This window comes from Spea bombifrons, chromosome 1 (assembly GCF_027358695.1).
Source record: "Spea bombifrons isolate aSpeBom1 chromosome 1, aSpeBom1.2.pri, whole genome shotgun sequence".
Lineage (NCBI taxonomy): Eukaryota > Metazoa > Chordata > Amphibia > Anura > Pelobatidae > Spea > Spea bombifrons.
This window is the reverse complement of record NC_071087.1, coordinates 140,125,354-140,141,466: the sequence shown is the minus strand read 5'-3', so window position 1 is coordinate 140,141,466 and position 16,113 is coordinate 140,125,354. Positions and strand designations below refer to the sequence as shown.

Here is a 16,113-nt window from a genome sequence, read left to right as displayed (position 1 = left end):
TGACCATGGCATTGTGTATATACTGTATATATATATATATATATATATATATATATATATATATATATATATATATATATATATATATATATATATATATATATATATATATAGAAATATGACCAATCACAGAGCCAAAAAATAAAACATAATTTAATTGAAAAAAATCATATAAGATGTCTCCGCAGTTCTACCTCTAATTTTTTTTAAATGTTTACTTTTTAAATGTTTACTATGTGTGCTTAATGCTGCATCAGAAAAGAAAATCATATATGATGTCTCAGAAAATCTACCTTCAAAAATGAAATCAAATAGCATTAGAATAGATAGGTCTTATAATGTAGCTGAACAACAGACTGTACATGAGGTTGGAGAAATCATTTCTGATGAACTCTTGTAAATTGGTTCCTTGCAATTTAAGTTTTGGCTCCAGTACAGTGATTGGTGGATTTAATCACTCGTATCAGGTCAGATGATCTCCAGGGTAGAAACAAAATGTGTTCAGAACCACATATCCAGTAATGAGAAAAGGCCTTTTGAATTTTCTCCCCTCGAGAAAAGGATATTTTATCATTTTTGTATGAACATTGTATCAAGATTTTGTTCTCCAGCTGGAGGCCTTTAGCTTAACGTTTGATGGAGTCTACTGGATATCATATAGCAACAGGTCTATTCTAAAATGTTCTAACTCAATTAGAAGGTACAGGCAGAGTTCCCCTAGTAATACAGATACTTAGCTAAACCTGCAAGGCAAGCAGAGGTATGTGCCCGGAGGTATCAGACACAGCCAAGAAGTCTTAGACAAAATCTGTAAACTAGGAAATCTACCACCAGCTATAGAACAAAATACAAACATCTGATGAAAATGAAAGGTACTTACAGGGTAGGTAAAAATAATTATCCACCAATACTTGGATCTTCTGAAGAAAAGCATGAACATTCTCACAATAAAAATCCCATCCAACCAGTAACAGACAAATTATCTTCTGTCTCGAGAAATAACTCAAAGCGAGGAAAGACAATCCTTATTAATCCCATTGAATAGTTTCTTGTTTAGTTTATTTTGAAATATCAGAGTCATTTCCCCTCCAAAAATGGGGGGAGGAGGAGGAAAAAGCCCCCTCGAGATATATGCTTAATAAACCTTGCGCAGAGAGTGAAGTGTTCTAGAGAAGGGGTCTACAAGTTTTTGGTGGGGCTGGACAAGGTCTAATCCAACCCTCTCTGCTGAGGAGGACGTGCTCTGAAATCTAACCAGTTCCCCTAATTCTTTTGTTACTGGTGAACTGAAGCCTCATTGTCCATCCATTGGCACGGTCCTTTTCAGTTCCCACTATACGTTAAGCATTGCCACAGATAATGAATTTGCATCCAAACCTCTCAAACAGTCCTCATGCGACAGACGGAACAAATTAGAAATGTCTGGGCTGCTCCTGTCTCTAGAGCAGGAGTCTAGAAAGGACCTGGAAACTGGTGTCTTTTTCTAAATTATGTGGATTCCTAGAATCCACCTTACAACTGAATAATGCTAATAATAATAATATTTTTGTTTTAAAAAATGATTTTAAGAAAAAACATTACAATAGCTTTTTGGGTGCCTTCATGTGAACACATTCACCTTTTGTGAAGCAGAAGGCTGGTACCGATCTAGGACCCAACGAGTTAAAAAGTAGCTCCCTGTTCAAAATAGTGTAAACGATATTGTCAAACAATAGGCAGTCGAATAGTGACAAAAGGGTTAAGTATATCCTGAAGGCGAGTCATGCGTTAAAGTATGGCGAAGTCACATATAAGAAAGGGAAGGCTCTGTTAGAGAAACCAGGTGCGAAGTCCTGTCCGTGGGAGAAAATGATAACAGGGGTGGGGGGGATACTGGAGCAAATTTAAATTGGCTTCAATGTTGTGAATGTTAATGAGAAGTGAAGGGAGGCGATAATGAGAGAGACAGGGCAAGGAGAGACAGAGCAAGGAAAAGGAGACATGATGAAATGAATGGGCTGTAATGAAAGCATACAGAGTGGAAAGATAGAGGAGAAAAGGAAAGAAAGGGATAGAAAAAAAAAGAGAGAAAGAAAGAAAAAAGAAAGAGGAAAGAAGGAAACTATGCCCTGTCTTGTTAAAGAATAAATACTAATAATAAAAACAACAATAAGTATTATTAGGAAATTGAATATATCTGATCCAGGGCCCGGCTGTTCTATAGGGAGCTCTGCACAGGTGTTTTTAGCTCAGCAGACTACCTCAGTCCTCCACTGCATTGTGTTTTACAAACAACAACCACCAATATCATTCATTGGGGCTCGAAATATGGGTCGTATGACTGGGCAAAGAGTGGGATGTGTTATACCAGGTAGATGAGAAGACAGATTTTCGTTCTGTTCCTATACAGTATGTACACAGCTGTATTATTAGATACCGAAAAGCAGTTTCCTCCACGATCTTTACTCAGATCACCCGAAGCCTAACCACTCAGTATTAGCTCAAAACAATGCATATGGGCTCAGGGACTGCCTATAGGTTCAGGTGATGTGTATGGATTTAGGGAATGTGTATGGGTTCGGGGACTGCCTATAGGTTCAGGGGATGTGTAGGGGTTCGGGGACTGCCTATAGGTTCAGGGAATGTGTAGGGGTTCGGGGACTGCCTATAGATTCAGGGAATGTGTATGGATTTGGGGATGTGAATGGGTTTAGGGCCTGCCTATAGGTTTAGGGCGTAAGGATCCCAATACATTTCCTGTATTGTGTTGTAGGATATGGGCTCGAGCGGTTTAAGCACCTGATTCCTTTGGCTGGCATTCCGCGCTTCCTTCACCCACACCCTTTCTGTCTTTCCTTCTTTCTTTCTTTCTAGCTATCCTCCCATCTATCAGAGTAACACAGGAATGTACATTGAATAGTAACCGCGAGTCATGAATGTAACAGTTAAATGGAAACACAATACATTCTTCCACCCTTACGGTGCCGAAACTCTATTATACGCTACAACAAAGCGTGTGTGCCCGTGAGACCGCGGCATCGGAGGCATCCTTCTCTACTTTCCGGCTACCCTCCCTATATCTCTACAACCAGCTAGGATCTACCTAAGTTTTTATTTACATGGCTGCCTCCGCACCTACACTTATATTTGTATACATATATCCACACACATATATGTATCAGTACACATATACATGTACATATATACACACACATATATGTATCTGTACACATATACATGTACATATATACACACACATATATGTATCTGTACACATATACATGTATATATATATATATATATATATATATATATATATAATCCCTACAGATGCAGAATGGGTGTGTAGCAGAGTGTTTCGTGCTACGTGAGGCTCCGGAGTCCCCTTGTGTGGCCGCACATTCTCCATCCCTCCTTCCCTCCCTATAAGTCGGGCTCCGTGTGTCAGAGCTCTGCCTCCTCTCCGCCAGCTCCACTCTCAGCCTCGCCAGTGAGGTCACGTCCACTGACGTCACCAGCCTTGCTCCCGCAAGCCTGTGCTACATTTACATACATCAAGAAAATTAGGGCATTAAAAAAATATATGCTAATCCGGCTCACTATTGGATCCGGGTCCCCCATCCTTTTCATTTACAGAAAATGTTGATTTTTTTTAATGGGGAAAAAAAAAGGTTCCTAAAAAAAGAAGAAGAGGGAGGAAAATCCAAAGATGAAACAAAACGCTGAGATGCTAGGAGAGGATTTTAAGTGGCTTTCGGTGCTGCTGAGGAGTACGGCTTGCAAGAGGACCAGGTTATAGGGCTGGATACATCAATGAATAATAACATCGCCCTTGCGCCATTTGCCTCTCCTGTTCCTGTTGGTTCCAGTCTGTATTATTTTTAAATACTGATGCATATGTAAAGGTATATTTGCATTTTTTTTTTCTCTCTCCCAATGTATGATTAACCCCTTCTGCGCTAGGGGCGTGTACAATCCATTGCCAGCAGTGTTATGATCCTCAAAGGGTTAAAAGACATTGACATGTTTAATACATTAAAATGACTGATTTCCCTAGCATGTTGTGTGCTGTGAACAAGTTTGCTTCTTTATTTTGTCTGAAATTAATGTGGACGTACAGTTCTTTTTCTTACTAAGATGATCTATTTTGAAAAGGTAAATGTAAGAAAAAAGGTAAATGTAATATTTATATAACATATGTATTTTTTAAGATCTAACAATTGAGGACTCCAATGACTTTGATATATAAATATATATTTATATATATTCAGTTATTGCATTGTTTCGATTTAAAATTATTAATAGGTAATGTGCTATAGTAAGTTAATTTCTATTATTTATAGTGTCAAAATGAAATATTTAAACCATAAATAAATCACACAATTGCATCCTCAACTGACCTGGGTATAATATAGATAGACATCGCAAAGAAATATTATATTCCGTTGATTTATGATGCAATCCTTATTTAATTTAAACGATCGGGCTAATATTCCGGATATAGTGTTTATAATGGAAGACCTGTCACAAATCATACTTTTTGGAGGCCTCCTAGGGTCTTATCATAAAAATGCACTAATAAATACAAACGACAAAAATACACAGATTACAACAGAAGCAAAAGCCTAGGGCAATCTCATCACTCTTTACTTACCTGTAGGTGGACAATTGGCAAAACGTGTCCCTTCCTAAAGAGTATTATGCAAATGCATGTAGGTATATGTATGAAGATCAGAAATACTAATAAAATAATAATATTGATAATGGCAATAATAATAATAATAATAATAAACAATAGAAAGGTGCCTTTGATCTATTAGTGCCATTAACCGTGACAAAGACAGGTGAATTTTAAAAACTGGTGGTCTTTCTGGTATCCTAAATATTTCTGATATACAGTCTCCTGTCTTCCCCTGCGACTTACATAACTCTAACCGTGGTATTCAGAAGGTAGACATCCGACACTATATAGGTACATTATACCCATCTCCAAAGCTATACATGTGTGGATAGATTAGGTAGAGGTAGACAGGCAAACCCATATATATTTTAAACACACGCACATATATATGTGTGTTCTAGGTGCGTATGTATGCACTTACACAAAATATTATCTAGATGTTCTTTTATGTGTGTGTTCCTTGCGAGTTCAGCCTGGCACAGGGCCGATGACTGTGTGTGTCCCTATGGTCCGCTCTACCGTGTAAGCCAGGTGTTCGTGGTCGTCTCCCTGGCCATAGAGTGTTGCACGGTTCCCACACTACCCAGGGCTGATCCTGCTTACCGCGGGGGTCGGTCCTGGCTTGGATGCTGAGTCTGTACGGGGTGCAGGTATCCTTGGCATGGATGCATATACTTCTCTTTGGGCCTGTGCCCTATTTGCCTGGGCCACAGCTATGTCACATTCTGCCTCTAGTGTTAGCTGTGCTTGAACCCGCTCCCCCTTGTCTCCCCCTCTCTCATTTCTCCCCCTGCCCCCCCTCCCTTCCACTCCTCCTATCCATTGCCAGACAGCCAGGAAACTAAGTCCCTACGAATCACAGCAACAGTGACTGGCATTTGAATAAGAGTTTCATCCCTCCGAACACCTGACTTTTAAACCAGTTTCAACACCCTAAACATTGAAGACATTTCTGTGTGTTTCACAGTAACCAGAAGCGCTGGTAAATTGAAAGACCCAAAATAAAAATAAAAACCAACCCAATACTGTACTGGTACCACCAGCCATTATTAATTACCACCTGCTCATTGAATTTCCCACATTTAAAAGGCCGATCACTATATTGTTCCTTATCAGTAATCATGATGTCTACAAGCCATTTGTTGTCTCTGATCCTTTATATTTATTTAACCATGTTTCTACTATATTTTCTTTATTTCCAAATAATATTTTTAGATATAATTTTAACGCAATTTCATTGTATCCTTTACTGATATTATAGCTATATAATAAATGCTGTCCTAATCATAGATATTTGTTAGTTTAATAATTTAATGTACTCTTGTACATAATTATCCGGTAGATTTGAAATAATAAAAAAAAATAATATGTTTTATAAAATTTACAATATGCTCTTTAGATCAAATTATTACTAATGGATTTGTTTGTAACAGAAAATGTGGATTTTATCATAGAATCAAAAGCTAAGGTGTTTTTCATTGTTAAATTAATGTAGACCTTTTTAGTGTTTTTCTCTCAAAGATCAGACTGTAAAAATTTGGCCACAAGTTAATACGTATATGATATATTTATATATAGGTCTGCAAAAGGTTTTATGTGAAATATGTTTGGTATTTTTCACACTCCGACATTGTTTTTTTTTTTTTACAAAGATTCTTTTCTTATTGCATTGTATTAAATAGAACGAAAAGTGCGTGCGTAAATATACAGGAAACATATGTATTTTACTTAATATAACAGGTATAGGCGTAAGGTAAATTTGGGAATTATGTGTGAAACATAGCGTTATGAGGAAGGAACATTTTTGTTGTAACAGATTAAGCAGCAAAATATTTTAAATAATTTAAACATCACATTTGTCAAGTAGGTTGCGGTTTCAAGAAATGCGTAAATCTAAATGAACCATTTTTATTGTGTCTGGTTCATTGAGTGATTTTGATCTTTAAATTTAATACTTGGCGATTGTTCGTGAACGGCTAGGGTTTCATCGTGATATATATAAATTCTGTTTTACATATAATTTTGACCTTCATGTGCACAACTAATTATCAGACTTTATGTCTGTATTTGAAACACATCATGTACACTGAAGATCACGGCTTGGCTGTAATGATGAACTTCAGTTGTGTATTCTCCACATAAAGAAATGTGTTGCGAAAAGAAATTGCAAAAAAAAAAAAACGAAAAAAAAAACAACTGCAATTATCTTCTGCATAATGCTGGTTCCTCAGCTTGTAGCATTTGTGGACTTACAGCAAATAATTGCCTGAATCGTGGCTCAGCGGGTGTTTGGTTGACGGTTAGATCTTTGAAGCTCTAGCTCTATTGCTGGGGATATGTGGTATATTATGGGAGGATGGGGGTGGTGTCTCTACTATCTCTGTAGATTTCTACAGGCACAACTGGCTGTGGTGAAACAGCGACACTTGCTGGCCAAAACAGATAGAACAAGTAGGTCAGGAGTTGAACGCAAGTACTGCAGGTAAAAAAATATTCAGTACATATGAAAAAGACGAGATTTATTTTCGCAACGAGTTTAAACTAAAAATGTAATGCTGACTGGCAAAAACAGCTAGTCGAACATGTTTGTAAAACAGTATTAATAGCTAAACAAAATGCACATTTCTGTAACCTAGCAATTGATACCGGCTTATTAATTAACTATTATTTCAGAATAATATTCTGGAATGATAGATATTAGCGACAGCTCTGTTACTGCGCATACATGATGAAAATCATCGACTAAGAAACAATGATTCTTTGTCAAGTATTAAATAAATCCAAGCTCCTACTGGGCTTTTATGTTGTTTTATAAGACGCAACTACCTTTTACCATTTTTACAACAACAATAATATTTGCAGTTAATCATTACAAGGCTCCACTAACGATTATCCAAATTGTATCTCGTATAATGTTATTCTACAAAAATCATATTGCGTATTTTGTGCGTACTCGGGTAATTTTTATTCCCATGTATGTGTGTGTGTTACAAATACACACACATATATATATATACGTGTGTGCAATATCTATCCAATATACAACAGATACATCTAATTGTGTACATTATATTGTTGCTACACTGTACACCTTGGCGTAGTTTTGTATTTTTGCCAGCCGGTGTAGACCATAAAGAAATCCAAGGTGAGAGAAAATGAGATGTGCATGTCCCTAGATATGTCTGTTCACACAGTATGGAATATAACCGTCTCAGGAGGGGACTTGCTGAAAACCTGTAGACTTCTTTTGGTCCCTCCTTTATTCATCAGTGCTAATAAAGCCCTCTAGGTCTCATTATTTAACGCTTGACACGCCATGCATATTAAGCAGAACCTAATATTTCCAGTCTACACATTGTAGTATTGCAAATGAGGACATTGGCCATCCTTGGGTTGAACTGCTCTGTCCCCTGTGTTCTTTTCTCCAGCACTCCAATAGTTACAAACCACCTTCACTTTGGATCAATCTACCACTCCACACTTTTTACACCCTTTGATTACCAAGAGCTGGATATATATATCTATCTAGATATATCTTATACGTGAATTGATCATAGTTAAAATGTAGCATCTGTAGCATCTGTGCAACGGGCACATCAGATCCAGGTGTAAACCAACTCCCCAGGTAAAAGCGCACGAAGTATTCTTAACCTTTTGAAAGCCAAAGTGATTAGCAACACGGTTGAGGCACCTATTGATACTCAGGAAGGTTGATGATTGATGATACATTTGTATTTAGGCATACATTAATGTATTAGGCATTTGTTTTCAAGAAATGCTATTCATTTTTCTGAAAATTTCAGGAAAGAATCAAGGCTCCTGAATGTATATTATTTGCATTGGCATTATTTGTATTATTGTGATATATAGATGTGTGTGTGTTTTTCTCTATAGCTGTCCATAAGAAAAAAAAACGCGTTTGCTCCGTGTCATAAGAGAAAAAATATTTGACATGCACATAAAGAGCCATATCTTCGTGTAAATCGTAATTTTCGTTCCACGTATAACGCAAAAACCCAGTGATGGCTGTTTAATTCTAAGTTCTAGCGCTAAGTGCAGGTTTGGTGCTGTCTGCATCTCAGACTTCGCATAGTCGCCCAGGAAGCATCCCCACGCTGGTTATACAAAGGTTTCATCATAAAGAGAACACAGGCACAGGGAGTGCTGAATATTCATGCCAGATAATGAGCACAGCTCTGCCCTTGTCATTCTACTTACCCCAAATAATGCCAATGGAGATGAAGGCCCACAGCTACATGTCTGATGCCCTGTTTCCCCAGCACTGGGGCGATTGGAGCTTTGTGCTGTTCTCAGGAACCAGTCTGTGACTCTCCAGATATTAGAGAAGAGGACATGTCTGTGAGATGCCAGCAAAAGGAAAAAAAAGAAACCCTCTGTAACCCAGATGCATTAACCTGGGCTTAGTTCTCTGCACCAATGAGTAGAGGCAGCTGCCTTTCAGCACTAACTCCCAACTGCCCAGAGGATGCAACAGTACAGGAGATGTCTCTGGTTACTCTTAGGCTTATTACAAATGCAAGCCTCTCTAAAAGGGGACAATAAGCAGTTCACTGCCTTGGCTTATGCAGCTAGAATTTACTTTCTGGTCCTCAGTTTGAGTTTAATGATTAAGATGCAGCAGTTCCACCTCCAATCACACAACACTTCAATCCTCTGTCCAATGGTAGATATTCAAGTACCTTTAGTAATGTCAACAACGAAATATCACTTCTGGGTGCGAAATCACACACTGCAGACCCAAAAAATAATTTTGAAGAAAAAAAGACTTGTATACCTAGTGCAAAATCTAGACTGAAGTGCAAATTGTTTTACGTTCAGATTGACCCATCACTAATCCACCCATCACTTGTCAGGTGCAATGATTCCTTTGTCCTTATAGTGAATATTGATGGAAGAACTTGCCACCTGTGCACACCCTGAGTCACTTAATTCCAAACCCAAGGAAAATGCCCCCCCCCGTGAAAAGATAAACAATACACTAATCACATGGAAAGGTGGGGCTTCATGGCCTCCATTTACCGAAGAGGTGGAAGTTGGGGATGTTTCCCTCCCCAGCTTTAACTCCTGCCCTGTTACCCTCCCCAAAAAAACACACCTGCACAGTGTATTCTGCTTCTTTCTTTCTTTTTTTTTTCATTTAATTTTAATAAAATATGTCGGCACTCATTTATCAATTTATCGAATCACATCAAACACATTATATATATATATATATATATATATATATATATATATACATATATATTCTTGCATCGATCTTGTTATATACTGTCAGAGATTGTCAGATTTACATGTGTTTTAGTCATGTGTACTTTAGTAGACATATTATGAATTTAGAACGTGTTATTGTGTTGATCGCACTTGGAAATAAAAGCGCTAATCAGAACCGCTTTTAGAAACCCCGACTTTTCAAATGGTACAAAATATGAATTGGCTTATTTCTATACTTTACTAGTTCAAATGGAGCAAAATTGAAGAAAGATTGGAATTTGTTTGTACCAGACTACCCGGGTATGAACTACACTAAGAAATTGTTACATTATAAAGTACAAATTAATAAAAAAATGCTATTTTTTAATTCAATTAAACGAAACATCTTTGTAAATGTATAAACTCATCCAAAAAACATCGGCTGTAAGAAAACATCTGACGCTAGAATCCGTCAAGAATGCGGCTTTTAGTTTTTGCAGCTGAGGTCCAATTTATCCAAATAAATAACTCACTTAAAGTAAACGATATTTGTAATCTTTGTGCAAATATTATGAATGAGAACACAAACTTTAAAAATTGTCTATAATTTTATAACATGCACTTAATTATGTTACTTACAAGATAGTGTTACTTGGACTGGTAATTTGTATGTTTCACTTTAAATGTGATTAATTCACCCTATTATTCCCTAATGTCGATTAGGATTAGAAACTAATTTGTCGGAAAATAAAAGGTAGTAGCGCACAATATACATCACGTGGTGAACTATTCTAGAGATTTTAATATAATAACTACTTTTCTAACATCGAGATGTCAACGAGATCTGTATTAATAATTGTCTCAAAATGTAATACAATGTCAAAAAAGTCTAAAAGTTTGGCTCCATATAGTAACTATAGTTAAGACTTAATGTAATTTTACATTAATATAATGGAAATTACTGTAATCAATACATTCTGCAACCGCATGTAAGTAAAATTATAAGGCAAACAACTAAATTAATAAAATAAATGCTACTGAAAAATATTTTCGTTTTTCATCTGATTTCTACAATATGCCAAATAAACCATAGCTGATGTGTTTAATTTTAGAAGAGATTTGACGAGCATATAATTTTTTTTTTTCAGTGAATTGGCTATAGTTGATGCAAAATTGTATTAAAAACAAGCAATGATTTCGCAGAATTAGACCAGCAATGGCTTCTTGTACAATGCGCCACTTGGGATAAAATGGCTAACTACCTGGCGAATAATTCACAGCTTTCACTGTGTGTATAAAATTGACTGTAAACAAATAATAAAAAAACAAAACAAAAAATAATATAATATATATATAATAATATGATTTATGTACCTTATGTTTTCGGCTTTAATCAAATAGGCACACTTTTAATAATTAAAAAAATTCTGAATGTAAGCATCTTATTCCCTAAAAATTCGTACTTATTTAGTATAGTTGGTGATATGATCGTCCGATGTGTGTTTTGATTTGGAAAGAGCATTTAGTAAATAGACAGGCATATTCTTCAACATAAGACATAAATGGTTTCATTATGGCCTAGTTGTAGCACTGAGCGGGTTTGGAATAAGGATACCTGTACCTTTAATTATAGCACTAGGACTACCTGCAGAGTAACCCTTTCTCTGCCAGACTCATAATAGGTCACATTATCTACTACATATTATAAACCACTATTTCAATGTAATACCTCCATCTGTTTATCCTTTAACTTGTATGTTACATGAACGTAGGTTCTGCTAATTCAGGCACTTTTAATTATATTCACAAAATCAGAAATACTTATTACTTCTAGTTAAGCAAGAATAAAACATTGTTTTGTGTATCTTAGTAGGGCTTGCAGCATATCCCCACTGTAAGAAAAAAAAATAAGACACAATTGCAATACAGCATTTATTTATTTTAATCACTTAAAGGTAAGGTACAGCCATTGGGTCAATTAGTCATAATGTGCAGCCAGATCATAGGTTCAGTATTTAGAGGCTGGAGTTAAATGGCCGATCTCTCCATAAGCAGACAAAAAATAATAACGCTGCAAACACTCTGTCAAATGTCATCCCAAGGGTTACTTATTAGAGTGGTGTGGAAACCCACGCATTCACGAGGCCTGGTATTATATAAGATACAATATATATATAAATACATATAATATGCATACATTCAACATTGTTCATCTTTTATGTTAATGCAATCAGGATAACTAGAAATGTAACATAGGCTGGATGAGCCCAGATTCCCCTTTTAATGTTACACATTGCATACATTTAACAGAAACATAGACGATTTCTTAAACACAATGCCTTGCAGTCCTCGCTTATCATGCAGTCAATCATTGCTATTTCACTAGCTCCTTTTCAAATTAATTTAGAACACTCAACGTTCTATTAAATACAACTAATAGTTTTTTGCACTCTACCTTGCTCCGAGTTTTAAGGCATGTAGTGAATATCCACGTTTTGCTGAATTTTATTGAGTGGGTTTGTTTTTTTCTATACAAGGCTTTCCGTTGTACCGGGCTCGGAATGATCATTCGATGACGTTAATTAACGAAATGCTAATTATCTAAAGCGAAAGAGGTAGGAGGAACGTGAGGTATTCTCGCTCGCTGTTAACCAGTGACCTCTAGTGGCCATAATAGAAAATGCACTTCTACCGTTCACTATGCGCATCTTTCCATACAATGCATTGTATTTGACTGACAGATCACAGGTAGATAGATGCTTTGTATCACTAATCCGAGAATACTATATCTAGATATTTTTCTTTCACGAATTCAGCACCTAAATAATTAAATTCAGCATTAGAAGCACTAGTCCCAGTAATGATCAACAATCAAACCTTTCCCTAAAACAAATATGTTATCATGCCCAGTTTTATGATTTTTCAGGGATGGCTCAGTCGACACGTGACAATAACAGAAAATGATAGGTTGTTGCCATAAAAACTGGAAACGTTTCCCAAATGTTTCTGTGTTGTTTTTCTGATATGAAACTTCCAAAGCAATGATTTAATTGACAGATCTATGGTGTATTTCGTCAGCATTCTAGAGAGTTAAATGAATATTTTGTATGTGGATAGCATCCTTAAAGGGTATTCCTTCTCTTTTTTTTTTATGCCCAGACTTGCCAAGGATAGCCTGTATCATTTGTGACTCCTGCTTATATGATCAATTCCTGCAGGGTCAATACAGTTTTTTAGGGCACATTTTCCTGCTGGGATTACAATGCATCGCGATGTAATACTGTAGGTGGCTGATGTGAAAGTAAGTATCCAGCAGGCAGCTGCATGATTGCTGCGGGTTTTAATGGGTCAGGAATCATTTTCACCCCCAGTCCACCGGTGTTTGTTATAATATCACTTAATAAAAATAGTCTCCAATAATATTTACATCCTTTCCATTTTACACCATCATTATTTATTACATTTTATGTGATATATTTTGATTCGTGCTTAACTATGTTACTTTATCCTCATTTTTTAGACGAACGTGTACCAATGCCTTACTTTGGGAACGTGTACCAATGTCTTTGGGATTATGTATTGCAGTTGAACAGTTAGTTGAACACTTTTTAATCTTCAACAGATTTCTAAATCCACTCATCCTACACATGCATCTTTTACACAAAACAGTCAAGAACTGTATTTTCCTGCACATATACATTATTCACAAACTATAAAAACTATATACCATACATGCTACAAACACCTTATTGCATAAGCAGATTTTTTTATTTTTTGCAAAGAGGGACCTGCCCTTTTGCTGCTATTTACAACCTGACTAATAAGGCCTCTTATATATATATATATCTAATAGCATGTTCCAAAAGTTTCTGCAGTTTTTTTATTGTCTATTTATTTAAAAACTGATTAAATTGAATGACATCACTTTTCTACTTAGTCACCATTGCAAAAAATGTTTTTGGTTGAAGGTGTAGCCACTGATGTGCCGCTGCTTTCACATTATCATCATAATCATGGATGCTTCCAATGCATACTCTGCAGCTTGCTTTCGGGCTCGTAATGGTGAACCAATGATCTTCAGCAGAAAATCATCACCTTCTTTATGATAATGGGCCATGCTCCTCTGTCAGCTGCTGAGGCACCCACTTTACTGAACTTAAGGCTGTCATGAATCAAGGCATAGACAGATCCAACACTCACATTCAGCTTTCCTGCAACCTCTTCAACTGAGTACACATGCGAAGATAAATACCGTATTGGCCCGAATATAGGTCGCACATTATTTCCCACCTTAGGTCTTTAAAGTGGGGGTGCGGCCTTTATTCAGGGTTTAGCGCAGGGAGGCACAGTTCGTATCGCCCGACGCCAGGGACATGCAGCTCTGCCAGGCGGGTGTTTTCTTTTTCTTTTTCATTTAGCCCTGCTGCAGGGGACTTGGATCCGCCAGGGTATCTATGGTGGAGCACCGCCGTGACATAACCTTCCGGAGATCGTCTGCGCACATCGCACACGCTTGCCGGCCGGCCCCGCTAAACACCAGGGAGTCTGGGGGTGCATTGGTAAGTTGGGGGGTGGCACTTCTAGGGGCATAAAGCATATGTGGGGGTTCAGGTGGGCATTTCTTGGGGGCATATCTGGGGGGTGAGAGTGGCATATCTGGGGGGTCAGAGGGGCATATCTGGGGGGCATAAAGCATATCAGGGGGCATAAAGCATATTAGGGGCAGAGTGGCACATCAGGGGTTATAAAGCATATCTGGGGGGCAGAGTGGCATGTCAGGGGTTATAAAGCATATCTGGTGAACAGAGTGGCATATCTATAAGTAAGGTGCATTATGAATTAAGGGGGGGCTTAAAATGGCTATTGGTTTTCTGCGTATAATAGATACCAAAAATGTTAAAATACCTGTATTCCTGTTTATTAGATAAAATACTGTTTTACCATTCAACTAATGTGTATTTTTTTCTAAAAATATTTTTTTCTTTTAAATAGCACCAAACTTTAAGGGTGTGGCCTAACATCGGGTGCGACCTATATTCGAGCCAATGCGGTATGTGTTCTCGGCACACCTTCTGCCTACAAAAAGCGTATGACAGAATGCTGTTCCTCTTTAATGCAATTTATACTTTTTGCAGCCATCTTTACCCCAGGGTGAAAACTGCAAGGGCAGCCGGCTTGCCAGACAGAACTAGTCACATGACATATATATACACATGCATATATATCCATCTGGTATCAATAACAAAAAATGTTTATCTATATTATTCACATAAAAAATTGACATTTTGGTCCTTCCACAGACACCTTTATCAAGGATAAATTTAAAATTCATCTAAATTGGTTTTTTTTTATCCCCAACCAAACAACCACAAGACATATACCCACACAAACACATGTACACATACATATACACACAACAAAGCAATCCGAACACACCCAACAAATACTATTTAACCCCTTAAGTATGAAGCATGTATTATTACACCAACAGCAAAACTGGCAGTTGAGCCAAAGGTAATATTATGTAATATTATGCCCTCCGCTACTACCGCTGATCATGGCTAATTGCATGAGGAGGCAATAACATACACCATTGCCATTGGGAATGTCTGTAAGCTTTGCCCTTGACAGTGATTGCTGCGTCCCTTCACCTCAGTCAGCAGAGAGAGGCATAGAACACTGCTGTGGTGAGCAAAAAACTTTGTCTTTTAAGTTGCATGATCCTTCTTATTTCTCTCTAACCATCTTACCCAGTGGCGGAACTACCGGGGTCGCGACTGCGACCGGGCCCTGGAGTTCTGCCAGTCAGGGGGGCCCAAGGGGTGCCGAGCGGTTGCTGAAAATGACTGTTCGGCAACTCTTGAGCCCCCTTGACTGACAGAAATCCAGGATGCCTCTGCTCCCTGCCGCTGCCGCCGTCACCGCCGCCGCCACCGCCGCCACCGCCTGCCTCAGCGCTGCCCAGAGTGCAGTGTTGGGAGCGTGAGGCGTTTGTCTCGGGTGCCGGCACTCAGCAGTGAAGCGCCGGCACCCGAGACAAACGCCTCACGCTCTCAACACAGAAGTTGACGGTAAGCGACCTACAAAGGGGGGGGTAGTGAGGGAGAAGGTAGATCGTGAGAAGGGGGGAGTAGGGAGGGAGAGGGTAGATCGTGAGAAGTGGGAGGTAGGGAGGGAGAGGGTAGATCGTGAGAAGGGGGGTAGGGAGGGAGAGGGTAGATCGTGAGAAGTGGGGTAGGGAG

General features: G+C 37.9%; 1 long non-coding RNA gene across 1 annotated transcript; it reads left to right on the top strand.

The window, feature by feature from the left end:
* Window positions 1-3,314: 3,314 nt before the first annotated feature.
* LOC128504837 (uncharacterized) lies at window positions 3,315-12,698 on the top strand. Its single transcript, XR_008355493.1, has 3 exons — window positions 3,315-3,884; window positions 10,137-10,192; window positions 12,409-12,698. It is a non-coding gene; the product is annotated as an uncharacterized LOC128504837 (long non-coding RNA).
* The last annotated feature ends 3,415 nt before the right edge of the window (window positions 12,699-16,113 follow it).